The following is a 27,522-nucleotide window of genomic DNA, read 5'->3' on the forward strand; positions in this document are numbered from 1 at the left end:
GTTATAGGAGACTGTCTGCGTTCTCAATATCTTTGATTTTGTGGATGGTTTAGGATGCTTAAAGGATGACTTGAAATGAATTCCTTAAACATAGTGGAAATTTTAATAGGAGTATTAATCACTATTGATAACCATAGACAAGAGTTCAGCTATAAGGTTAAAATTTAGAGTTTTAAAGATTCTTGTTACTTTGCACAAGGCCAATTCATATAATGAGGCCATGCAAAACGAATATACAATGTATACAATTTTGAAATTTGGTCTATATAATTGTATAAATATATTGAATAAATAAAACAAAATTTAATAAAAATTCCAAAACAAATAATAAAAACAAATTGCCAAAAAAAAACCGAAAACTAATTGAACTTAAGTAGACAGAAAATCACTAAGACCAATAAACCATACATTTATAATCAGGAAATGTTTCAAATTTTATTGAATCAATAACAATCATCACTACTATCTCTTATCTTTCAAAAGACTGCCTTTAGTGATAAGTAAAAAGATACAAAAATAAATCATTAATTTGAAAATAAAGATATTAACAACAAGAAAAGAGCTTATTTCTATAGTAAAATTTAAAGATTGATATAAATTATAATTCAATTTCACAATTTAAGTAAATAATAGCTTCTCATTGACTGATCGATGGTTGAGGGTGCAATTCAGTATAGATCGACTTAGTGAATTTTTTTTAGTATTAGTAGTAATGATTCTGGTAACTTAATACATGTCTAAAACTAATGATAAAAACTACCGATAACTTCAATTGTGATAAGTGTTGAGAATAGAAAAGGCCATTAATAGGCTAACAGTTGATAAGCATTAGCAATCAAAAAGCCAATTAGTAGGCTAACAGTCAATAAGCACTGGCAACCAAAAAGCAGAGAATAGCTCAAAAAAGTGTTGCCGATAGAAAAGTTGATTATTATTAATCTCCAAAAAATCTATTATGTGTTAAAATTCATCAGATGCACCGATGCCATTAAAATTGCAAATGAAGCAATTTTAAATCTACAATAAAAATGAATTAAAAGTAGTAAGAAGTAAGATATAGAAGTATCTTAGATGAAGACTCTTTGAGAGGATTGAGAACAGTAAGCCTTTGTTATAAAATTATGGGGTAATTTTTTTTCCGTACCACCCATTAATAGGTCGACAAAATTTTTGCAAACAGATATTTAGTGAATTAATCATTTACAAGTTGATCTGGATAAAAAAACATATTTCTAATGATAACAGTCTCATCATCTTTACACCTTGAAATAAAAGTCTAATATTTAAAAGGAAAATCAATATAAAATGTAAAAGGAAATTATTCTGAACAAGTTCTTATTTTTTATCTATCTATCTTCTATCAATATATATAAAAATGAATTGCTGTTCGTTAGTCTCACTAAAACTTGAGAACGGCTGGACCGATTTGGCTAATTTTGATCTTGAATAATTTGTGGAAGTCCAGAGAAGGTTTAAAAGGTAGACAAATATGAAAATGCTCGGAAATAAATAAAAATAACAATTTTGTTTTTTCGTTTAAGTGTTCCCCATCAGACGGGTTCGTTTTGTTTGTTTTAAGTTTATTTTATACAAAAGTTTAAGTTGTTTATTTATCGACTGAGGCACTATGCCAGGTCAGCTAGTATATTTATATATTATTATCACTAATAATTAATTTTAACCATACCCATTATTATTGCTATAAAAAAGTCGTGTGATGAGACAATGAAAATGGTTTCTTTAACAATAAGATTTAAATGACAAATCACATGAAATTTTAAGTTAAAATAAACAAGTTGGTAAGTTTTTAGAAAACAAGAAATGACGGAAAAGTAATGAACACTGGAGACAAGACTGAGAAAACTGGGTATAAATTCCAACTATTAACGGTAGGCAGGCAGAGGCTTGGCTCTGCTCCTGGCATTGCTGAAGTCCATGGGCGACGGTAACCACTCTTCATCAGGTGGGCCGTATGGTCATCTGCCTACAAGGGTAATAAAAAAACTGCTGAAAATATATTCATCCTTCAGCATGTACTGTAACTCATTCTGACTAAACAATGTTCAAAAACTATTTTTAGACCATTAGACCATATGAAACCATTAGTATCAATTTAAGTTTATGTTACAAAAATAATGTATAACATTAAACATGAAATATTTTTACATAAACAAGCTTCAATGACCAGAACGATGCACAACTTATTATTATATGGAAATTGATTGATTGCGGAAAGGTTATTGCAATTAATTAAATTTAATTTAAAGGCTTTCCAAGTCACACAAATTTGTTTAGCTTATTGGTGAGTCCTTAATGAACTCTGCTACTGGGTCAGGGTAAGGGCTTGATTCCCAGTTTGAGTTAATAATATAATGTTCAGGGGCTGAGAGTACTTGTTCTTGTCTTCTATGTTTATTCCTCATATACTCATAGATAACACAGAAAAAATTCTAATTTGAAACAGAAACCTGAATTGATTACATGAGGAATATAAGTTTACTAAAATGATGGGCATAAGTCACACCTTGACAAAGCGATCATTTTAATTAATAATAGTATCACTATCACCAGTTAATTTTTCATACAGTCGATTTATTCAAATAATTTGAATATTTTAGTGTATATGTATATACTTAATTTATGTTTGCTTAATCTAAAAACTGTAATCCTATATTAGATTTAATTTCTTTCAAGGACCAGTCTAAATACAATCTGGATAATAAATAAAAGCATGTCGCCAACTTCGCACGGTCTTACTTGGTTGCGGCAATATCGATCAGCGATTATTTATATATAAATTTCTCATCTTTCATTGTTTTTTTTTAAGTATCTCAATAGCATACAGTATTTTTACGAAGCCTGATGATATAGGTAAACAATAATAAAACCGCAACTAGTGCATCAAATGCAATTTCACCAAAATGGAGTCGATGTGGGCGGGGCCGTGAAGTATGGCGGCCCGTGCGTTAAAAGGCTGGCTACACAGCAACCTCGAAAATACAGTTTACAAAACTGTTTACAAAACATAATTCGAAAATACAGTTTACAAAAACACCATACCTTAAGATGATGTGCTGTAATAACACTAAACCACTTCTAGTTATTGAAAATCAACTTCGAACCTTCATTGATTACATAAAGAAACTGATGTTCAAACACCATTTTTGGATTGCATAGTAATATTACTCATATCTATATGAAAGATTTCATTGCCCCAGTGATGAATGTATGTAGATGTGTGAATATTTGCTTTATTAAATAAGATGAATTAACCTAAGTCTCATAACAAACACGCGATCATCTTTGAAGGTGGTGTGCTAAAAATATAGTTAAACAAATATGATGTTGTAATTATTTTTCATATTTTTAAAGTATAAAGCTAGTGAAAATACTTGAAGAATTGTACAAACTGAGAACAACATACATACAACAATTAGGTCCGGTTATCGTATTGATCATGAAGCTGGAAAGGATGTTCGTTGTCGTTTTACCTCTCGCTCATCGCGCGCAGATATTCAAAAAGACGTCTAGATACATTATGTCTTTAGTCCGAACTTCAAACACGTAGCCATTTTGTTTAAACAATTAAACGTTACGAAAGTATTATGAAACTTAAAAATGAGTTGTTTGTGGAAAATTATTTAGATTATTACATTTAATTACACCCAAATTTGCATATTATTAGGATAAATTAAATCACTTGTTTTCTTATTTATTAAAAATATATATTTTCGATTGCTATTTATTGGAGAAAATATATACGACATATTAGGTATTTCATGCTAAGTGGTCATGCCACAGATATTTTCAAAATGCTAGAATTAATATTGAATCATTAGTTGATTTAAACTTGTTCCTTATAAAAATCTTCCGTGAGATGTTTTCAAATATTGTACATATTATGTAGTTCAAAAGCTAATTGAACTGGTGGCACGCTGTCGTCCTCAATCTACCTACATATTATTATTTGACAAATATAAATATCAAGGGCGGTAGTTTACAATTTTGTGTCTCGCGAGTGTTACGGCTCTTAGTAAACCCGCACTTACGTACACTAATGTGGAGTATAGGGTCCAGGTAGATAAAATCGTGAGGGATGGTGTTATAGTGAGCTGTCAGGGTGAAGCATACAAAATTCGTGTCCTTAAGTAAGTACCTACTTTCAATATTTAGTATTTAGACTTTTCACCGAATTTTGTTTCACCGGAAACAATAAATATACGAGATTTCTTGATATAATTAAAGCGCGGTACAGGTGTTTGCAAGTTTTTTTCTATTCTAGTTGGCTATAGATTTAAATTTGCTACATACTCCATATTAGACTTAGTAACCTAGTACTTAATAATCAGTAACGTGTGCAGTCATACCTTATTATATAATTAAAAAAAGTATAGTTCGACAATTTGTTAACGCGTTAAATAACTTCTTTTAAGAATTAAATTCCCGATTTGTCACGGTTCGAAGCTATCGATCGGATCGTTCTAGAATCCGATCGTTCTAGAAATTTGTATTATTTCACCTTAACAAATAGAGTGTAGGTCAGTTTTAGTTTTGTAAAATAGTTTGATTTCCATAGCGTTATTATTACACACACCCACATACCACATTATATTTTAACTTTCCTTTTTAAATAAATTCTTGTTTATATGCCGTTGTTGTATGCACTGCAAATAATATATATATGTGTGTATATGTATATGATCATAATATTGTGCCGTCTATCAAACAAGCTCTGTCGAAAGATAAATTCTAAATATAAAAAAAAAAAACACCGGATTATAGACAAACATCTTTTAATAAAAATCGGGCTTTAAAAATATGACTCCTAAATAAATTTTGTGGCGAAGAATATGCGAATAAAATAGGATAGCCGCTTTCGGGAACGACAGAGGCTTCCAGCACATATCTGAAGGTGGGTAAGCGGTATACATTTGTAATGTCAAGGCCTCTGTCTGGATGATATCTAATGCTTTAAAAAAATGTCAACTGTATGTCAATTTCAAGTTTAGTACGGTAACAATAAAATCAAAACACGGTCTAGTTCCAAAATATTCTACTAACAATTGGCTAAGGTGACCGTTGCGTTCGTAATACTGGTGGTAGGACCTCTTGTGAGTCCGCACGGGTAGGTACTACCGCCCTGCCTATTTCTGCCGTAAAGCAGTAATGCGTTTCGGTTTGAAGGGTGGGGCAGCCGTTGTAACTATATTTGAGACCTTAGAACTGATATCTAAAAGTGGGTGGCGCATTTACGTCGTAGATGTCTATGGGCTCCAGTAACCACTTAATACCAGATGGGTTGTGAGCTCGTCCACCCATGTAAGCAATAAAAAAAATATATATTAACTAATACAAAAATATATATAGACATCAACAAATTACGTCTTGAACACTAACCGTAATTGTTAACAAGACTCGAATCCGCGCTCCACTGTTTACTAAATCAACATTCTAGGTCACGACCGTTTAGACACACAATTTCAAGTGTTCAGTCTATCCGACTGCAAGTTGGCAACAAGAATACGTGCATGATACATTGACGTATCAGTTGGGCTCTCTTGTTTGTGATGAATATGAAAATTCAGTTTAAAAAATAAAAGAAAAAAAATATTTCACGTTTTAGTAAACTAAATTTATTATTGAGTTTGAAATCGAATAACTCGTATGGTAAAAAAAGAGAACAAAATCACAAACAGGTCGATAAGTAACGAATAAGACATTTGAAAATCAAGTGATGTATTAAAGTGACTCAGAAGCCTGGTTTAATCACCGGCCCGTAATATTTTTAAAAGTTTAAATATTATTATGTAGTTACTATTTAGTTGACCGTTAATGTATAGTAGTCGAAATAACTTAGAACAATTGCGTCGTCTAGAACAGTTTGAGTCGTGTTGATGGCTGAGTTTTGTCAAGTGTTCCATGTATCTACAGAGCCGCTGATTCAAGACTGATATCCCAGAACCTTCTAAATGCAATAAGTATCTTGTAAAGTGTGTATTAATATTCATTTGGTTGGCAATTCAGGCAATAATACAATACGACATTGGTGACGGTGGATTGCAAACTACCGAATATACTTTAGTTGTGGTAAAGATATATTGCCCGACGGTTCTATGAATGACAATAGTTCTTGTATATGTAAATGTACATAAATGTATGTAAATCTGAACCTAATCGCCTACCCTTATATATACTGAGTGTATTTCTGTCGACATAGTGACTCATTGACGTCTTTATAAGTTTAGTTAGATCTGATAATTTTCATCATACCCTCAACATTACTTGTTTTCAATGTTACTTGAAGCATGAAAGATTTCTTCAAACATTTAAAGCTTATTCGCCATCATACGCATTGCTACCTACATACATTTTTTATTTTTCATCGAGTCATCTGTGCATAGTGCATTAAAATATATTTTTGGGGATGCATATTCATTACTTGTTTTGTGTTTGTATTAAGTTATTCATAAAGGTGAAACTTTGATTTGTACAAGCATGCTTTGTTTGATCACTTTAGTTTAAAAGGTAAGGTATTCAAATTTTTTTTAATTTTTATTGTCCAATATTGTAAAACTTGTGTTTTTTGAGTATATTTTCAAAAGCATGTTTTGGTTCAGTGTTTCCTCTATAATTACGGACGTATATTGTACATCAACATCGTTCTAAAAAGTCAACTTTCCTACTATTAGAAAAGGCGTCATCAGAGTGCTTTACAGTTCGCCCAGAGTTCTCGTAGGAGCTGTACAGATGTACAATATGCGTCTGGATTACCAGTGACATCTTTCTTGCATAATCATTGAGAATATGCTACACCAGCAGATTAAATTTTTCAATATTACTATCAAACAGAAACGCCTAAACACTAACTATCGTTGAACATTGTAAAGCTGAAATTATTGATGTATGAATTCGATGTTTTTTATTTTCTTCAAATTCTTTATACGTTTTCTTCCTGCATAACTGTAAACTCAGATTTTGGGCCAGATTTATTTATAGTTATCAGAGTCATAACATACGAGTCAAACAAATACTTGTTTCAGCAACATTGAATTATACATAAATAATTATGTATACGTTTATTAGTAGACTAAAATTTTTAATTGTGAATGCATCGATTTAAAATAGCAAAAGTAATATGGAATGAGTTAGATTGGGTTCGAGGTGAAAATCTAGAAGGCTCGTTTTAAGTTCAATAATTATTAAACTGTAACACTTATGACAATATTATGGACGCGCCGTTGGTGGGACGATCCGGTATATTAAAATATATCAATAACAGTGTCATAGCACAATCATATTTCGCGAATTATCAAGCCCAGATTTCTTGTTAGATCTTGTCTATGGGTCATTCAAGAAGGCTTAGAGTTTATTAATTTTTAATTTTTGAGTTTGCTTATTTAATAATGTTGTGATTTCCGCGTTTAAATGACACAGCAATAGGATACAATAAAAAAAAATGGATTTAGATATTAAAGTAATTAAATTTTATAAAATTATTTTGTAGTATTTGTCAAAATAGAATGATGAACTGAAAGAAGGCCGGTAGTCAATTCCGTTCTTGTGTTACTAGAATTTAGCTATAAACTAGATTCGATACTAAAACATTATTATAAAAATAATAATTTCATTACTTAGTTCTTTTATTCAAATCAAATTTGTACAACACATATGTCAAAGTTTAACTTAGGCCTATAGTCAAACCTATAGTCAAAGTTTAACTTGGGCCTTGCATGACGTCAACTCTCCTGGGAACGGTCAGACAATCGATCGTCAAATCAGTATGAATTAATGCGAATATATACCATATATAGTATACTATATACTAATATATGGTATATAATAATATATACTAAGAGTACTAATGTACTTTTGACACCATAGTTCCTTAAGGGTCGAACTGTCGTGTATTTCGTTCGCCTAGACCAGACCCTCAAATATTGCTCATTACACATGAACAATGGGGAAGTGATAGGACTAAGTAGGGGACATTGATGTCGTCTACCTAATAGACCGACATAATATTATCACGGAAAATCCTCTGACCTCCATCCTGATTTATACTAATACTATAAAAAGTAAATTACAACAATAACAGCTCGCGAACTCCAATTACATTGAAGATAAACAAATAAGCAGCAGGGAGTTACGTGTTGGCTTGACCGTGCGAGCGGATTCAACTCGTTAACAATGATACTTGAATGCAATTGTTGTAGGGGATCCGATGCCGACAGACTGGGTGGGGGTTGAGGAGACACTTACACGTTTAGTTCATAATCCATGATTAATGTAATATATCTCCGACCTATAAATTTCATGATTTGGATTTGGGATGATAGTATCAACATAAAGGAGGAAAAAATCTAAACTAAATGTTTCGAGCATATATTTTAGTTTTATTCTAAAACCATATCGGGCAATGTAACTCTATAGATTATAAATTTGCTATAACAAGAAAGAGAATGTAATAAAACTACTTACTTCTTTAAACACAGTAAACAGCGCTCTTCTTGCAACTACCAACAACTAGACAGTATAATGGCTTATAGATTTCCTATTAAAAGTAAAATTTATTTTATAGGGTAAGGTATGGTAACCGTTGATAAACCTGTTAGGTAAAATATCAATATGTTATAGAGTAACAGTTCAACACAACAGTTGTATAGTATATTGTTAATTTCATATAGTGTCATGTTACTACTGCTTTTCCTTATTCTGCTTGCTTCTGTCGCGAACCATAAATTCAATTCAATTTAAAGGGTGGCCGGCCGTTCTATTAGATAATTGACACTTAGACCTCTGGTCTCAAAGAGGGCGGCGGCTTGTACATTGTCGTGTACATATCATTCCCGATCCTGCGGACCAAATGGTAAACAGTCAACGTCGCCCAAAACACGTCATTTCGGATCCTCCCGATCCACTAACGGAGCTTTTAGTTAGATACCCCAAGCACTGGTCTTCGTTCTCGTCGAACCCGTCGCTTGCGACGAAGGGCTCGGCGAGGAAATTAACCCACAGATACAGCCCACTGAGTTTCTCGCCGTATCTTCTCAGTGGGTCGGGTTTCCGATCCAGTGGTAGATTCTGCGAAGCACTGCTCTTGCTTGGGTTAGTGTGAGCGACGACGGTAGGTTTAAGCCCCGTGAGCCCATCTACTAGTTAAGGCTACGTTGAAATGGTCTCTCAAGACCATCAGCTTAAGTAGGAAAAAAGTGTACATATATGGGCACCGGCAACCTCTTAACACCAGATGGACTTAAACCTTATTCACCCGTTCAATTAGACATTTAATCACACATAAAAACAAGTAGACATTAAATCTCATTTTGAATTCGTGGCTTTTGAAAAATGTCAACTATAACTTTCATACATAATATGATGAGTGAAAAATCAGCCATGACAGTGGCTGAGGCCAGTGCTTAGGCAATTAGGGTGCAATTGGCGGTCACGCGATAATAATTCTACATGTTTGAATTTCTACGACCGCTCTGCTCTGCGTGTAATAGGGGCTTACAATAAGTCACGAATATTACCAAAAAACTGCAATGTATTTAGTACGAGATTCTACTAAATTGGCAATTTTTCTCCGAGTTCTGATATCAATAATGTCGTTTTTTTCTTTATTTTTTTTTTCAATTCTTTTTTTTTATTTTCCAATCATAAAGAGAAGTAACCAATGAAAACAAGTTTAAGTTTCTTCTTCTTTTTCCTATTATTACTGCATACACAGGTGAATGAGCTCACGATCCACCTGGTGTTCACTGACTAACGGCGCTCATAGAGATATTCGTATCATTACCATAATTCCGCCACCCACAACAAGAGTAGTAAAATGTAATTTAACTTCATTAATATTCGCCATACTTATGTTCATGTTAATAACGCCAATGTTGGCTTAGATTGAACCACTTGCTTGTGCAATATCTGCCAGGGTCAGCTAACAAAAAAGAGATTAGGAAAATCAGAGTCCATTTTTTCTCGGTTTTCGCGAGTTGTACACGTAATTAAAACTATTTTACCACTGTTACCAGTGATGACTAAGGTGTTCATATGTCAAGGAATAACACCTTAGATGGACGTGACCACTAAAATTAAAATATTCGAAAATTCACGAAATAAAACAAGGGTAATAAAAATCGGCAGATTAAACTGCGTAAATCGTTTCAATTAGGGTTAGTACGTTCAGTTAATACTTACTTACTCAGAAGGATTACTGAGGAGGCAGACAAAAGTGAGTTGAATAGGAACTTGACATATTTGTTTCATGAGGTTAACAAATATAATAAAATCTGAAATATTTAAAAGTACTAGTGCCATTAGTCGAAAGTTTATTATATTTTAAATATAAAAAAATATAAAAAAAGAAAAATAATAAAAAACAACCTGACGAAGCATGTTGCGGATAATAACATGTACTTTTAGGTTAGGAATATTGTGTTCTTTTTTTTATAATAAATAAATTGATTACATAACAAAAAGTCGAAATTCGACTATAATTAATTTAAATTATAAGTTTGCACATTATTGCGGTTTTATTGTCAAAGACTATTATACTTCTATAATCACAGATTGCGCTAAGATTACACTATACGAGTAGACAAATATAATTTATTCTCAATTTGACCAGACTAAACAATAACAAAGGTTTGACGTAAACAAAGAATATATATATTTATATGTATGTAATGTGTCAAATACATGGAAAAAAAAAATTGTTTGTGTGTATAATGTTTTTTTTATTGACTTAATATTTATTTATTATATTATGCATAATAAATAAGAAAATTAACATTCTGCACTTCTTCTCTATATTCTCTATAAGTGTGGAAAATTTCATACTCCTCCGTCCGCGCAATTTTCGTAAAAAGGGATACAAAGTTTTTGCTTCACGTATTAATATATAAATATATTTTGTAACCGTTCAGTTTAAGTTAGGTAGTTGTCAAAATTAAAAAAAGGGGTTGATATAATCTTTGATAATACGGTGCCGTGTTAATGCTACTCATTCCTCACAAGCTTATTCTCTCTCTCTCTCTCTCTTCCCAGCTATTTATCCCACATGGTGGTGGGGTCAGCTTTCCTGACTTTACTCCTCCACTTCGCTCTGTCTTCGACATCCTCGTCAGCAACATTGCATTCTCTCTTGTCCTTCAGCACTACGTCCCTCCACCTTGTCTTGGGTCTACCTCTAGCTCTCCTCACAAGCTTATTATAAATGTGATTATTGATACTTCATTTTGCAACCAAATTTTATGATGTTTTCACTAGTTTTATTTTTAATATCATTTGTGTATAAAATTATGCTCGCAATCAGAAACAAATAGTATAGATGTGTTAATTATTGTTTTATGTATTTTAGGAATACTAGGTTATAGTAGTTTTGTTAAAATGAGAATCTTAAAAGAAACGTCGTCTATAGTATCGTGGTTCTATATTGGACTTTGATTTAAGTCTACTTTATTCTAATCAAATAAACAAGTTTCAGGTTCCAAATATCAGCTACCATATTATAATTGAATTCTATTTGACGGAGTAGCAGTATTTGTTCCAATCGCTATCAAATAAATATGAAAGATTTCAAAGTATCATTTAACAGATTTTTGTCAATTTCCCTGAAAGTTATTTCGGAGTTTATCGCTTTCGATTTAACAGTTGAACAAATAATACAGACTCATGTGCATTTATAACTAAGCTAAATATGTTGCACCAGGCATGTGCCCTCCATGCAACATTCATCCGCAAGGCTACCGTGTTTAAATTATATACAGTTTCATTGGAATATGTTTAAGATCAGAGACTTATTTTTTCTTGAGATAATCTCACAAATTCTAAAATGATTACTTTACAATAGTGGACTAATCAAATAAACGATATCGGATTTTTTCCAATGTCCATAAAATCTGTTGGTTTGTTATTTATTTATTTATTGTATTATTGTATGCTTATCTATAATAAATTGTATCAATTAACTGCAACTTGACATCCTGCTAATTTAAGCCAAAAATAACTGGTGAATGTTGGTTAGGTATATAAAATAACATTTCATGAGCATCACAGCGAACCTTTGCACGTAAAATGAGTTTTAAAATAAGTAGCGGAAATTTTTAATATGAATCACGCCTGCATTAATGACCATTAGTGATAACCTATTATAAATTGCCGAAGATATGTACCTAAGTAAAAAATTTCCTGACCTATTTTTACTACTATCATTTTTACAATTAGAACGAAATGTTTTTCAAAACATGTTTTTAATTGTTTTTGAAATACTGTATTAGGAAATGAACGTTTTCATTCTTAGATCAGTAGTAAGTAATAGTAAAGTAGCCCTACATATATTTAAAGTGTATTTTTTATTGATAGTCATATTTTAACTTTTCATTGCACTAGTTTTTTTTTTATTGCTTAGATGGGTGGACGAGCTCACAGCCCACCTGGTGTTAAGTGGTTACTGGAGCCCATAGACATCCACAAGGTAAATTCGCCACCCACCTTGAGATATAAGTTCTAAAGTCTCAAGTATAGTTGCAACGGCTGCCCCACCCTTCAAACCGAAACGCATTACTGCTTCACGGTAGAAATAGGCAGGGTGGTGGTACCCACCTGCGCGGTCTCACAAGAGGTCCTACCACCAGTAATGGTGGTTAGATAATCACACGTCCTACATGGAGCTAAGAGATTACCGAAGCCCGTAGTCCTTTTAATGATATTGCTGTTGTCTTGAAATGTGCAATAAAAGTTTCAATTGTATAATGGTTTTCATCCCACCTTTCCAGTCGAAATGCATAACCCATACCATACAAAGGGGAATGTCACGTCCCCATAGTAATTTAGGCCCACAGTGCATATTCATAGAGACTCATGATAATAATAGCAGACAATGGCAATAATTAATTAGTAAAAGAAGTGATTTAGAAAAAAGTTGGCATTTTAAACTCATTCAATCATTTTATCTCTCATGTTATATAAAATGTCCTGTATGTAAAATCCTGTATTAGTTTAATTATTAACAGATATCTATTAGAAATGAAATAAAACACATTAATTTATAGCTTTACTCATCGATTTCATTATCATATACCACCAAAACATCATCTAAAAATTGGGCTGGGGGTACAATATTACTTTGATGCCGTGCCCATCCTAAATACCATATCACTGTCATGACGTGGGCACAGCATCCTACCGTACGTATGACTGCTGTAAAACGCCATGTCCAGGGTGAATGCCGGGGTCGTCGGTCGAAGTATCTATTATCAAATCCAAGCTCTCGCTAGTGTAATCATGAGCAACAGAATCGGAATCCATTTTCAAACTGTGGTCGTTGGGTATAGAGGTATCACCAGAGTCAGTATTCGTAGGTAAACGTTGTTGATTTAAACCACAAAAAATGTACACAAACAGTCACAAGGCAGTTGCCAAAAAGCAAAGATTTTGACATTTAAGATTTCCGGCTTCTATCAAGGCAGTAATGGTGTTGCCATAAAAAACACAAAAAATCGATAATAGTTACTTTAACTTAATCAATACTATCATACAAAAATAATCATAATTATTGTTAAAGGTACTTTCTATGCTATTATATACATATTTTACAAAATGAACAGTGAACGATTGAAATAATATATTATAGAAAATATTAAATTATTTTGCCGGTAACGCCATAAACCTAAGAGTTAGATAGATAATTATCTGTCAACATAACATCTGTCAACATAAGCCTTCCAAGCGTAGTCGTTTAAATGTTTAATATTTTTGGAAAAAATATACTACTAATTACTAACCAGGAAGAACTAGTATAAATATTAATATATTTTTAGTGTAACTAGATAACTGTGCAGCTCTGGGCCTAGGTCTGCCATGCCCCTTTGTAAAAACGACTCTCCTCAAAGGGCTATTTTTATGATTAATATTTTTGTATCGTGTTGAAATGTTCACATCGCGAACAACAATAATTGCTATTATTGCGTAATTAAAACACACATTCGAATTGGAAAAAAACTTCTTTTCTCTTCGTCATGAAGATACTTATGTCGACTACACTTTATTTCAAATCTTAATTAATCAAGAAGATTGCGTTTTTTTGTGATATTAGTAAAATCATAAACAGATTTTTCTCTATTTGTCTTTGCGTTCGTGCGATTGATCAATAATCAAAAACTGCAAACAATTGTTAATTTTGTATTCCATATTCCAAATACAGTTCTTTCTTTAAAAAACGTGCTATGTTCCATTTGAATGTGAGCATTATTGCAATGTAGGGCGTTGGTCGAATGCACATCCAGACAAATGTACATAAAAAGGAACAAGATAGATATCGTATATCTTTAAACGAGCAATTCTTGTATATATATAATCTGAATCCCGGAAACGGCTCCAACGATTTTCATAAAATTTAGTACACAGGGGATTTCAGGGGCGATAAATCTATCTAGCTACGAATTATTTTCAGAAAATGTTGTTTTATTCGTGTTTTCAATAATCAACTTTATCGATAATCAACTTTATGACTCTTCCCGACATCTATTGGCGAATAATAATACTATTTTTCTTAACTCAGAAAAACTAACTGCTTCAAAGACACAATAACACCAAAGCTACTTCAGCAGATGGCGTTGTTAACCTACCCGTAGCCAATGAGTGTTTGGTTTAAGGATAGACCAAGAAAATATTATTATTTGTGTCTTTTTAACTCACGTGTTCACTTAAAAATGCCTAAACGATCTTGGAATATTTCATCATTTTATCAATATGTAATTCGTATTTAAATATTATTTCTAAAATACACCATTTATAATCATCTAGTAATACTTACAAAACATTTAACGGAGATTATTATTCGTAGGTACAGTTAGTTTGAGTCCAATGTTCCCTGAGGTACTCGTCCCGCATTAGCACCGAGGGAGTGCAGCTACTAATTAGCGGAGTTTTCGTTTATTCCTTCCTTTTCCTCATAAAAATTCAACAAAACCACAGTCGGGCCTGTTCTTTGAGTCGTTCATGCCTTTTGCATCCGCAATTACGTTTTCATTCAAAAAAGCGAATAAAGTCAAAAATATTTTGTTTCAAAAACAGATACCATCCATCCATCACATATGTGGTTACCGTCGCTAGTAAATATTGAAAATGTGATGAACACAACTAAGTTGCTTGTTTACACTGGGATATTTTTTGTCAAACGTTGTTTATAGGCAATTTATAAAACTGTGGAAAAACAGAGGAGGGAAATTCATTCCTGAGCTTCATGATTGAAATGTTGAAATTATGCGGAAGTGTATTGGATGAATCCAGTAGTTCCTAGTGAACGTGATCTCCGCTTCGCCGGCGGAAAGAACGCTTGTAAAACGGAAATGATGAGTGCATCTCAATCTACTCAGAGCGCTTTGTTTTGTATCACACTGTACCAAACAAGCCCAATAATAGTGTAACAAAATCTTCGATAAACAACGTGATAAATTATATTCTGATGCGTTCCTGGTAATATAAATAACGCATAGTAAGTTTTGCTGCTTACGTGTAATTTTATTATCTACTACATATTAGCTAGCAAATCCGATTTCACATAATACTTTCCCACGTTAACGACATAGGTAATACGAATATGAACCTGCAATAATAGCAACGTACGTTAATTTCGCGTGATAAAGTATAATAAATATAATAGGTATAATATAGGTGTGAAAAATATTTTTTAATTAGTAACACATAGTGTGCTGTCGTCAGTTGCAGTAAAAATTATGAATCAAGTGAACATGATCCGATAAAAGTTTTGATCACGAAACTATAGTTTGTATAAATCAAAACTCTTTCAATCGTAACTTTTTTAAACCGAAGAAACCATCGTTTCTCATATCATATTATATATTTTTACGTGCGGCCACATTGCGCGAATCGCCGCATATTGATCGGCGTCAGTTTCCCGTCCTTTTCTAACATACAGACACTAGCGACACTATCTCAATACGGATATTAATAACCGTGTTCGTAAGATTTATTCCATGTTTACATTTATATGATATTGGTAAATTAGTTCTACGACAATATAAAGTAATGCGCTACAAAATAAATAAACAGTTACGCCTAAGTTTCAATAAATCCAACTAAAATTTAATTGTGCAAACAACAATTTCAAAGAAGACCTTGCATATATACAAGTTCAATGGAAGACTACCAACCGCCCTCTATAATCAAATGTGTCATCATATTATAAATATATATAAATGTAACATAATTAAGTTTCTATTAAAAAATAATCCTTGAAAAGCAATTATTGAAAAAAGTCAGTCCGAATTGATGATACGAGTCAGACGTTAAATAGTGGTAGGACCTCTTGTGAGTCCGCGCGTATGTATTATTACAATATATATATACGATTTATACTAACTTTTTACCTTCACGCTCGAATAACTGAAGCGATTTTAACAAAATTCGATTTGTAACTAGTTTGAACCCTATGTACGGAATATAAAGTGTACCTAGTCTGCGCAGGCAAAGTGCAATACATAAAATTAATTTAAATCTTGAGATATCAGCGATCATGGTAATTCCTAGTTATAATATATAGAGCGACCGTCGGCTCGTATTTCGGATGCGTGTCTTGCAGAAATCGTAGGTACGGGAATATACTTTATAATACATTCCCACAAACACCATAAAATGTTATCAAGTGATACCTGTTACCTTTAATGTAACACGAGATTTGCATAGTTTGACGTAATCTGTCTTGTTTTTTTGCTTTAAAACTTTACTTAGAATTGTTTTATATTTTTTTTAATAATAACTAAATCTAGAATAGAGTTTGCAATATTTTTTTTGTATCTTTAATTGTTTATCTATGCTATCCCGGCTGTGAATGATATGAAGACAAAAATATTGATTTTAAATACAGAAATATAAATAAAAGATAATTGTGCTATCTGTATATTGTCCTATTTAAGAATGCATTACCTGAATTTGATTTTGATTTGGTTTAATCATCTGCTCAGTAGGTTTTCATATTTATTCTTCTTTGATGACGATTGTGCTTTAAGTTTAGAGGTAATCTCTGTTATATAACTAGTCAGGTCATAAGTATTGTCACACAGTAAAAGCTTTTCTTTTAGAATGCTGGCCACAAAAAAGTTTATTGAATTCGAATTTCGAATTGTTCATGAAAATAAAAATGTATACTTTTAGAATTTTACTCATTTTTAAATATGGAGTAGACGCATAAAGAAGACCGTGTTGCAGTTATTGCGTTGCATCGTTGCGGTTACGCGCCAATTCAAATTTTTAACATACTGAAAATTTTGAATATAACCAAAAGAGTCGTTTATCGTACCATCAAACGATACAATGAAGACTCTAGTGTAGATGACAGGTCAAGAAGTGGTCGCCCTCGGTCTGTTAGGACTCCAGCAGTGATAAAAGCTGTGAAGGCGCGAATTCAAAGAAATCCCAAACGTAAGCAGAAACTGTTGGCCCTTCAGATGGGATTAAGCAGAACCACGGTGAAAAGGGTGTTCAATGAAGACTTAGGGCTTCGGGCATATCGAAGAAAATCAGGACATCGTTTGAATGCTCGTCTAATGGACCTGAGACTGAAGAGATGCCGCGCTTTGTTGAAGCGGTACGCGGGAAAAAAATATCGGGAAATTCTTTTTTCGGATGAAAAAATTTTTACCGTAGAAGAGAGCTACAACAAACAAAATGATAAGGTGTACGCACACAGTAGTGAAGAAGCGAGCAACCGTATTCCGCGTGTCCAACGAGGTCCTTTTCCATCCTCGCTCATGGTATGGTTGGGAGTTTCTTATTGGGGCTTAACAGAGGTACATTTTTGTGAGAAAGGTGTAAAAACGAATGCAGTTGTGTATCAAAATACAGTCCTGACGAACCTTGTGGAACCTGTTTCTCATACCATGTTCAATAACAGGCACTGGGTATTCCAACAAGATTCGGCGCCAGCTCATAGAGCGAAGAGCACACAAGACTGGCTGGCGGCGCGTGAAATCGACTTCATCCGACACGAAGACTGGCCCTCCTCCAGTCCAGATTTGAATCCGTTAGATTACAAGATATGGCAACACTTGGAGGAAAAGGCGTGCTCAAAGCCTCATCCCAATTTGGTGTCACTCAAGTCATCCTTGATTAAGGCAGCCGCCGACATTGACATGGACCTCGTTCGTGCTGCGATAGACGACTGGCCGCGCAGATTGAAGGCCTGTATTCAAAATCACGGAGGTCATTTTGAATAAACTTTAGTGTCATAAGAATCTATGTTTTGTTAAGTTCATTTTGGTATATGAACGGTTACATAATGAATAAACTTGTTTCAATTATTTTACATTAAACATGTGACAGAATTTATGACCTGACTAGGTAGTTAACCTATTATTTAATAGTTCAGTGGTTAGATATGGAATTGCCCTATATAAATACAATTTACCATTTGTTGTAGCCTAATAATATATTAAGCGACACGACTATACCTGTGATCTAATTCACAGACTGGCAGGTACCAATTTTTTCAAGAAAATACATACCTAACTCAAGCATACGAACCGCTTTCTCGATAAAGAAATAGCATTGTGTGTTAAAAAATCAAACCGGCTTAAGCTTATCAGGTTAATAAATTCCTAATTAATGTCCTGTTTCCTTAATGTCCTATTTTACAATTTCACTTCAATGGAATAAAAATTGCTTAAATGAGGCAATTACAGAAAACACTTCGTACAGATTTCTCAGCTTCTATAAGTCAAATGTCTTTTTTTCGTCCTTACACTCTTGGCAGCGTGGTTGTGGCCGTCATGTTTTTAGTGACGAATTTACCCAATATCACTCAGCGCCTCCTTCTCTCTTCGGGCTGTGTGTCTGGTGCTTACGTGCAGGGGGCAATCTGTTGCAGCCCTAATCTGATCAGTCCAACTTATAGGAGATTTGCCGCCTGGCTTGACAGCCTTTGTTGTCGTACAACTAAGTTGTTATACTAAGAGCTCGTTAGATACGAGTATGTTGATTTTCAATGTCAATATTAATCAAAAGTTATTTTTTTATCACCTGCTTGTTCGTTTGAATTTTATTTGAAAGTTTCATTTTAATTCCCTAATTGAATACGATTTTGGAAGAGAGTATCTCATGAGCTATCAAACTTTCGATTTTTGTTCGTACTATTAACTTGAAAGTGGAAAAAGATCCTAAGATTGAAGCTCATGGGTGATGGTGGTCACGACCCTCAGACATGAGGAACACGACTCGAGGAGGAGGATTAACTTGACATATATTTATGTATTTTACCTAAGTATAAAAGTTTAATATATACCCTCTTACGCCAATGTGCACTCCAATTTCGATTTTCTTTTCTCAGTTTACACGTATGGAGTGTTTTGACGGAATAACGATACTGACTGGTTTACGAAATACTCATCTTCAGAATTTTATCGATAGGTTTATATATTTTGTCAATAGTTTCATAATAAAATGACGTCATGACCTAGTTATAAGGGATCCATTTTCTCAATTAGCTACAAAATCCTTTATAATCACAAAAAAATATATGTTTTATGATGGAATTGAATAAAACAAATTAAATTAATCTAAACATATCAGTAGAACGAATGTGAATTCAAATGTACTTGTGTTGAGATTTTAGGCATTAAACTAACATTACACAGTACAATGGCCTATAATTTTCTTAGAAAATCGTAGGAAATAATCAACATACACTCATTTTTAAAATAGATTCTTGTTTATGAGCAATTTTAAATGAGTATATAGAAGTCGAATTTAGTTTGGGAATGTACGCGACGTGCACAACACTTATATACTGAAAATTTGAAAACGTGTTATTTTTAGAAATTGCTTTTGAATTGTAAAATACCACGTCCAATGTCACGTTATTTACGTTGCTGCTTAACAAGTAAATTGATTTTAAAATAAACCTAATACTAAATAAGAGTCCGATTTAATAACTCAGGGCATAGTTCCCGTTTTTTTATAATAGTACTAGCCGTACTCGCCCGCTTCGCTGGGCATTTAAAATTAACATTATTATTTATTGTCATTATTATTAGGGAGTCCAACACTCATATAAATATTAGCCTATCCATGTACATGTATTTTCTACATGGATACCAAGTTTCAAGTCAATCTGAAGCATGATTCAGTAGTTATAACGGAACATCCGTAAAGACCACTGTAGATTTATATATTAGTATAGATAAATCGGAAAAGGCCTACCTAACATGTGATCTTCTACAAACATATCCATAATACGTATATGAATTTAATTCTCGATTTTATTTAAAACAAGGACTGTTACCTGATTATTATACTAGCATACTACCAACGGCAATTTACACGCGATGAAACGCATTGTGAGTCCACACCGTAAAGGACCACTATCCTGTCTTTAACTTAGAGAATTAATTTAGAGAAAGATTTAAGAATTGGACTAGACAATGGCTAGTTTTTAGCTCTCTTAAAATTAACCACTCGTTTGAGAATCGAGATTTATGAGCCGGTATTAAGTTTTGCTCAAACTACCATTCTTGGCTATGGTAGATTGGGCTCTTAAAAATCTTAACCACCCTTTCAAGACTGGTACCCTGACACACCTAGGCCCATATATGATGTATTATTATAAAAATATGGCTGTCACTTTAGTACCTTACACGGGTTTTTTTTTGAACGATGAGGACACAGCGCTATCCAGCGCAGCGTATCCTTGTCGCAGTTACAGTTTACTCTATCATCGATTCCCTCCAGGCGACGTAGTACAGGTACCAGCCGAAACACCTATGGCTGCTGAGTAAGCACCTGGGTAATAGCTTAAACCGTGCTAACCCATCATCATCTGAATCCGGCTAAAGCCCATGTACCGTACCGAATACTTTAAGAGTTTTTGTAGAGCGCTAAGCATAACACGGTCTGCTTATTAAAATTTTGCTTAATGGTAAAAAAAGCACATATTTCTCTGATTGTCCCTTTGCCATCTAAAAACCAACCGCTTAAAAGATGTTTGAATTGCACTACAATATTTGTATTTTCGTATCCCCATAGAATATCTTTTGCTTTCGGGTAGAGTTTGTTCAAATTATTTACTTAATGCGGTAATCGCTATTTTGTCATGCTTAACAACATCCAGCATAACAGCCAATGCACAGCAGATTGACAAAACTTAACTATAATTGATCGGCATTAATGATGATAATGACCACTCACCATTAGCGAAGGTGGGCATTGGGTATGATTTATGTGACCAAATCAATAAAAAATTCATGTTACTAACGTTCAACTAATATAAAATGTACGTACTTACCATAACCTAAATAATTCTTACATATTCTCTAACCGTTTTTTTTTTCTGTCCTTCAAATACATACATAACACGATACATACGACGATAGGATTGAATCCTACCGATCAATTTAAAGCTAATTAGTGATGATATCGATGGAATTAAACCTGGGTCTGAATATCAGTTACAGTTAATTTCAGCAAATATATATCGACGTATACGTGCACGAAACGTGACCATTCGTTAAACAAATTTAATATAACCGACCATTCAGTGTTATTTTATCCCCAACGAAAGCAAGCTAAGTAATTTTTGATCTGGCACCTGTCCTTCTAAGTATTGTTTGGTATATTATTAAGTATGTAAATAATTAAAGTTGAATCGACATTGTTAAATTATACTTACATGCGAAAATTAAAACTTTTTAATACACGTTACTGATTAACGTTATTGATACTTATTTTAAATAATCGTTTTAGCCTTCAAAAACTGTTTTTGGGAGTATTGTGAAATTAAATATTGACGGATGTAACCAGATAACCGGATAGACTAGAAAGTAGGTGTAACGTGTGTTAATCGATTATATTATAAAAAAATACTTTGCAAAATAATAGAGAATAAGCTCCCCAAAACTTAATCTACTCGAATTACGCTGATATCTGTTTCCTAAATGCATTTAAATTTTTTTTTGGTAAACTCGAAGGCCTGACCTTATTTATGCATCCGCTTCATTTTCGGTCTCCAGAAGTATGAGACGCATTTCAAATTCAGGACTGAGCCAGGGTGGATGGCTGCCGATTAACTGACATCGAAATTTCCAAATTCTTTATTTTTTCAACTCGATTCTTCACAGCTACAGTTTCGCTTTCCTATATGCGTAAATGCTTTTCTGATAATATAGTTTGTCGCTATATACTTAGTCTGGCCATAAATACTGTAACAAAAGAAAAAATAAAATTTCTATTGCAAATAACATTTATTACTTTTACGGTGTGTTAGTTTAATACATAAATATAAAACAATTTAAAGTATAAAAAGCTTATTCGAAGTGGTCTCCATTGGCTGCAATACAGTCCTTTAAACGTTGAGGCCAGTTATCAATAGAAGCACGCACTCTTTCCATGGGAAAAATTTTCACTGCCAATCGTACGGATTGTTTTAGGGGCTCCAAATTACCATGGAGTTTAGAGCAAGCCGTACTCTCTAAAACTGACCATAAATCATAATCCAGCGGATTAAGATCGGAACTAGACGACGGCCAGTCTTCAGCTCTGATGAAGTCCGAAACGTTCATTTCCAACCAAGACTGCGTAGACCGAGCTTTTTGACCTGGCGCCGAGTCTTGCTGGAAGGACCATTCTTGATTATTGAACATGGTGTTGTTAAGGGGCTTCACTACCTTCTCAAGAATGGTATCTTGATACACTTGTGCCGATGTTTTGATAACTTTTTCACAAAAGTATGGCTCAGTCACTCCTTCATAGCTAATACCCCACCAAACCATCACTGAAGTCGGATAGTGCCTACGTTGCACTCTGTCGACTAATTGGGAAGCTTCCTTAGAGCTTTGAGCATAAATACGGTAATTTTGTTTGTTAAAATGTTGCTCAATTGTAAAAAAAAATCTCATCCGTAAACAAAATTTTTCTATGACCTCCCTTTGCGTACTGCTTCAGTAGTTGTTTCGATTTTACCACCTTATTCTCTTTTAAATATAATTATCAGTTAAGAAATGACCAGTACGTGTCTTATAGGCTGCAAGTCCTAAGTCATCTTTTAAAATACGCGACATGGTTCTAGGTGCTATCTTCATCTGCTGAGATAAAATCTTTTGCTTTCGGACAGGATTTCTTCCAATTCTTTCCCTTACTGCTTTGACCACCTTTTTCGTACGAACACTACGTGGACGGCCAGATCTTTTTCTGTCACAAACAGAGGAGGTCTCATTGCACCTATTAATAGCCCGGTACACAAACATTTTACTAATACCAAGCGTATGGAGAGTTTTAAAAATTGCATTTGGCTCCATACCTACTTTGTGTAATGCAATCACAGCGATTCGGTTCTCTTTATCACCCCAATTCATTTTAATATCGCAAAATATTGTACAATGTATTGGCGCCAAAATGAGAAAACTCAAAGAGCAATCACATAAAAATGACAGATTCCAAATTCAAATGTAATATTTTGTTTATTTTTAATTGTAACAGTATTTATGGCCAGACTAAGTAATTAATACAAGCTGTACGTTTGTGGACCTCTCTTCCTTATATTAGACATCCTATATTACGTATTTAAGAGACAGATACTAACTACTACGTGTTTCAGAGTCCGGTTAAGAGACATTTTTTGTTACCTTAATGCAAATTTAAATATTGCGTGGGTGATGCCTGTATAATATAGTGCGTTTGTGGAACCCTTTTCCTCATATTAGGCATGCTAAGTCTTCCCTTGAAGTATTTAAGTGACAGAATAAGAAACATTTCCTGTCACATTAATGTAAATTTAAATACTGCCTGGGTGGATACTCAAGCATTATAACATAGATATAAATTCAGCAATGGGGAGAAAGTTAGTAAATTCATGTCCAAAGCTCAAATTATTCTTCTGTAAAATCTCGAGTAAACTATTTTTTTTTTGCAATTTTTTTTTTTTGTACGATAGTGTATAAATGAGAAAAAAAGAAACATGGTCAGTTAAACATAAAAATATAATTGCAGGATGAATTTGAAAATTTGAAATTTTTAGTCATAAACGTCTAATAGTTGATAGGAAATAGTAGTGATTGTTAACACTGAACTATTAAGTAGAATAGCTAATCTTGATAAAATTAAATACCGCTATGTTAATTTTTAAAAGATGATATTTGTACTAAAGATATGAAAACCATATCATCCTTTAAGCATCGTTTTGTTGTAGATTATCAATATTTCGTATCAATAATGAAATAGGAGTGACGAAAATGTTTTAAGTAAGGTTTAAGGGGGTCCATAAGACGCACAGTAAAAGTGACGTCATAGTTGTGTCCCTAGTACTCCCAGTGTCTCAGAGTAGCCGATATCACTTCATATCATATCTTGATCACCATAAGTTCGATTTCAATAGCAGAAAAAAAAGTTTAAGCATAATTTTAAGGAAAATACTAAATGTTTTATTAAAAAACATAGATTTACAACATAGACTAAATTTCAGGTTTTGTTATTTACTTTGAGCCAAGGGCTGCATCGAACTGACAGTAGTATCTCCGCGTATCTGCTGTGAAGTGTTTCCTAGTGGTAATTTGCGTATTGGCTACATCAAGCAGAAGGCGCCACGTGTGGGCCTGCGTACACCCGGGGGCGGGCGCTTTGCGCCGCCCCTCAACTGCATATGTAAGTGCACCGTACACACACACTAGCCTATATTTAATTCATAGCCTCCGTGACATAGACAACTCGTCCATCCGTAGCTTACCTGCCGCAGCGATTTCATTTACAGTCGCGCCAGCCCCGGCACTGGGCGGACGTGTCGGCCCTCAGTACCGTGATTGTGGAAAATGATTTCCGAATTTTCTTTAAGACATTTTAAAATGACCGTTTTATATTTTCGTCGTCCGAACCCTGTTACTTTTTTGTTGTGTTTCTATTTACTTAATCGGTGTTATAAATAGTGTCGAAACTTTTAATGCACAAGGACCTTAATTTTTTTAAATCTTGATTCATTTAATTCTTTTAAACATTTTTTAAAATACTAAAAATGTGTCAAATACACATAGTGCCAGTTCGAGTGAAGACATTAAGGTTAATATTATTTTATTAATATAATGCGAAAGCGAATGCCTACTTGTTGCGCTGTTTCATGTCTGATCTTTTCAGTCATCATCTATTTTGCATTTGCCATGCTTAGTCTGCGTAAACTTTTTATTTCTTTTTTTTTATTTAATCCATGCACGAAAGCGAAATATTTTACCCTCCTTTTTAGTTTCAAGTTTTTTGTTCTGTAAATGCTTTTAGTAATTTTATGTATGTACCTATAATATTGTCTTCATTGCGTTTCACTTACCTTCTTTTAATTTTCTTATTGTTTGTTTTGTTCTTAAACTGGCGCGGTTAGAACACATTGTTTTTAAAAAAGTGGACTCAGTAAAAACTCAAAAAAATAGCTTTTTTTCACTTGGATCTTCGATTCTTGTTATTATTTTTATTATATAACATTACTAGCAATTGTCTTTATTTAACTATCGTAATTAAGTCCAGTTCATTTAGAAAACAATATATTTGTTATTTACGATATGCTCGCGTCTCATGTTTTGTCAAAAAAAATGTGTAAAACGCTCATTTTAAAATAATTTGCTGAATTCTACTTCATAATATAATGATAAATATTAGTTTGATTGATGTGTACCTTAGATTATATAACATGGAATCCAAAATCATTCGTCCGTTAGAATTCCAAATAAAGCTTTACTTTAATGATCGAAAATCATAACGATTGGATTCGTGGCTCACAATCATAGATGAAAACATAATACCGTGTTAAATTCCACCACTCTACACCAAAAAAGTTCGGAACATGTCAGTAATGTTCACGTCATACCAAGTCTCACGTACGAATAACTATACCATTTATCGTAGCGAAAGTATCGATCTTTGAATTGGGTTCAAAAAATTAAAGTACACAAAAATAAGATTTAAAGGTACTTTGTACCCATAAAGGTACTTCATTCAAGAACTTAAGTTTACTTTAAGAAGCATATAATGAATGGTGCATTTTTTACCATTTCGTTAATTTTTCACCAATTAGCGCTTGTCTTGTGGTTAGGGTAGTAGGGGGAGGGGGTGGTATCTTGCATCCGCAGCTCAGTAATGAGGCAGAGGGTGGGTCGCCATCAATCTCAAACTGCGCCTGCTAGCTGTTGCGTCCCCGGAAAACCCGGCCAACCACCCAGTTCGTGCTATTTAAATAATAAATCATGAAATTATATGCGGCTATAAACGTATCCACGAAGTACTGAAAATTATTTACTCTAATAATAACACTGAAATCTAGGAATAGGAGCGACGGCGGTGCTAATACCTATTACTATACTGTTGAAAATCTATCAACATCAGAAATTTTCCTAATAAATAACGTAAATGATAGGAAACTGCTGTTTTAATGTAATATACATAATTTGCAGTAATATTTTAAGCGAAAACTACTTTAACCGAATTTCAAGCTTTCTAATGTTCAACACTACACAATATACTAATGAATAAGTTAGTTAAAGGATACATAATATTTTCTCTTAATTTTCTAAAACTGCTTCAATTTGTTTAGATCCATTGCCGACGGTTTGTTGCCGGTTGTGAAATGGAAAGATAGTTTGGACTTCGAACTTCAAGACGCAGGCCCGTCGGACCCCTTGGAATCGTTGGAACCTTTGGAACCATTGGAATCTTTGAAACCATTGGAACCGTTGGAACTTTTGGAACCTTTGGAACCATTGGTACCATTGGAACCATTGGAACCATTGGAACCATTGGAACCATTGGAACCATTGGATCCATTGGAAACATTGGACCCATTGGACTGCTTGATTCCACCCGAAGTCGAAGACGAAGATAGCTTTTTCGATGAAACGCCGCCGGACCTTCAGCTCGCGCTGACCAAGTAAGTTTCCTTAATTTTTTACCGAAAATGTGAAGTAACGCGTTTTGACAATAGTTGGCCTTCATATTATGCTACCTAAGGATGATGCTCTGTGTCTTCTATAGTATCTTGTTCTTTCAATTATTTTTAAATATCAGGTTTAAATTAGGTCACCTAGCTTACTCGTCTTTTTTTCCGTAATACTACGTTTTAAGAAAACTTCCTTTTTTGCTGCTATCTATACATACGTTATAGTATTTTATTTGGATTTCGCGAGTCGTAGGTATATATATATATATACATATAATTCAAAAAATATTTACGGTTTCGTCGTTGACCGCGTGAACTGAAATATCGAAACGTCTGAAAAAATATAATAGGTATAATATAATTTAAAAAGCGCGATATTAAACTGTAAAAGTAATTTTATATAATATTGTATACAGATTATTTGTTTTGACTTACTGATATATCAACGTAGAGCCTAATCGGCTGGGGCTACATACTTGGAACTTGGCTTGCTTATAACACGTTGAACGTACTTATACCATACGGGCCAAGCCAAAATCAGGCAATCAGTAATTACTATCAATTACCACCACCACATTAGGACACTTGTGGGTCCGCAAGGATAGGTA

The 27,522-nt window shown here is 33.5% G+C and overlaps 1 protein-coding gene across 3 annotated transcripts in view; it reads left to right on the plus strand.

Moving 5' to 3' along the window:
* LOC149503596 (uncharacterized) overlaps nucleotides 1-27,522 on the plus strand; it is a 51,861-nt gene that overhangs the window by 444 nt on the left and 23,895 nt on the right. Inside the window, exons 1-3 of one of the 3 annotated variants that reach the window (XM_089733504.1) lie at nucleotides 4,004-4,148; nucleotides 24,467-24,645; nucleotides 26,573-26,905. The gene's annotated coding sequence lies outside the window, so the exon portion shown is untranslated. Of the gene's footprint in view, nucleotides 1-4,003; nucleotides 4,149-24,466; nucleotides 24,646-26,572; nucleotides 26,906-27,522 lie in introns of those variants that run through there. The other 2 variants (XM_089733442.1, XM_089733472.1) reach the window with 2 other exon arrangements.

The sequence above is a fragment of the Bombyx mandarina genome, chromosome 01, assembly GCF_030267445.1.
Source record: "Bombyx mandarina strain Sakado chromosome 01, ASM3026744v2".
NCBI lineage: Eukaryota > Metazoa > Arthropoda > Insecta > Lepidoptera > Bombycidae > Bombyx > Bombyx mandarina.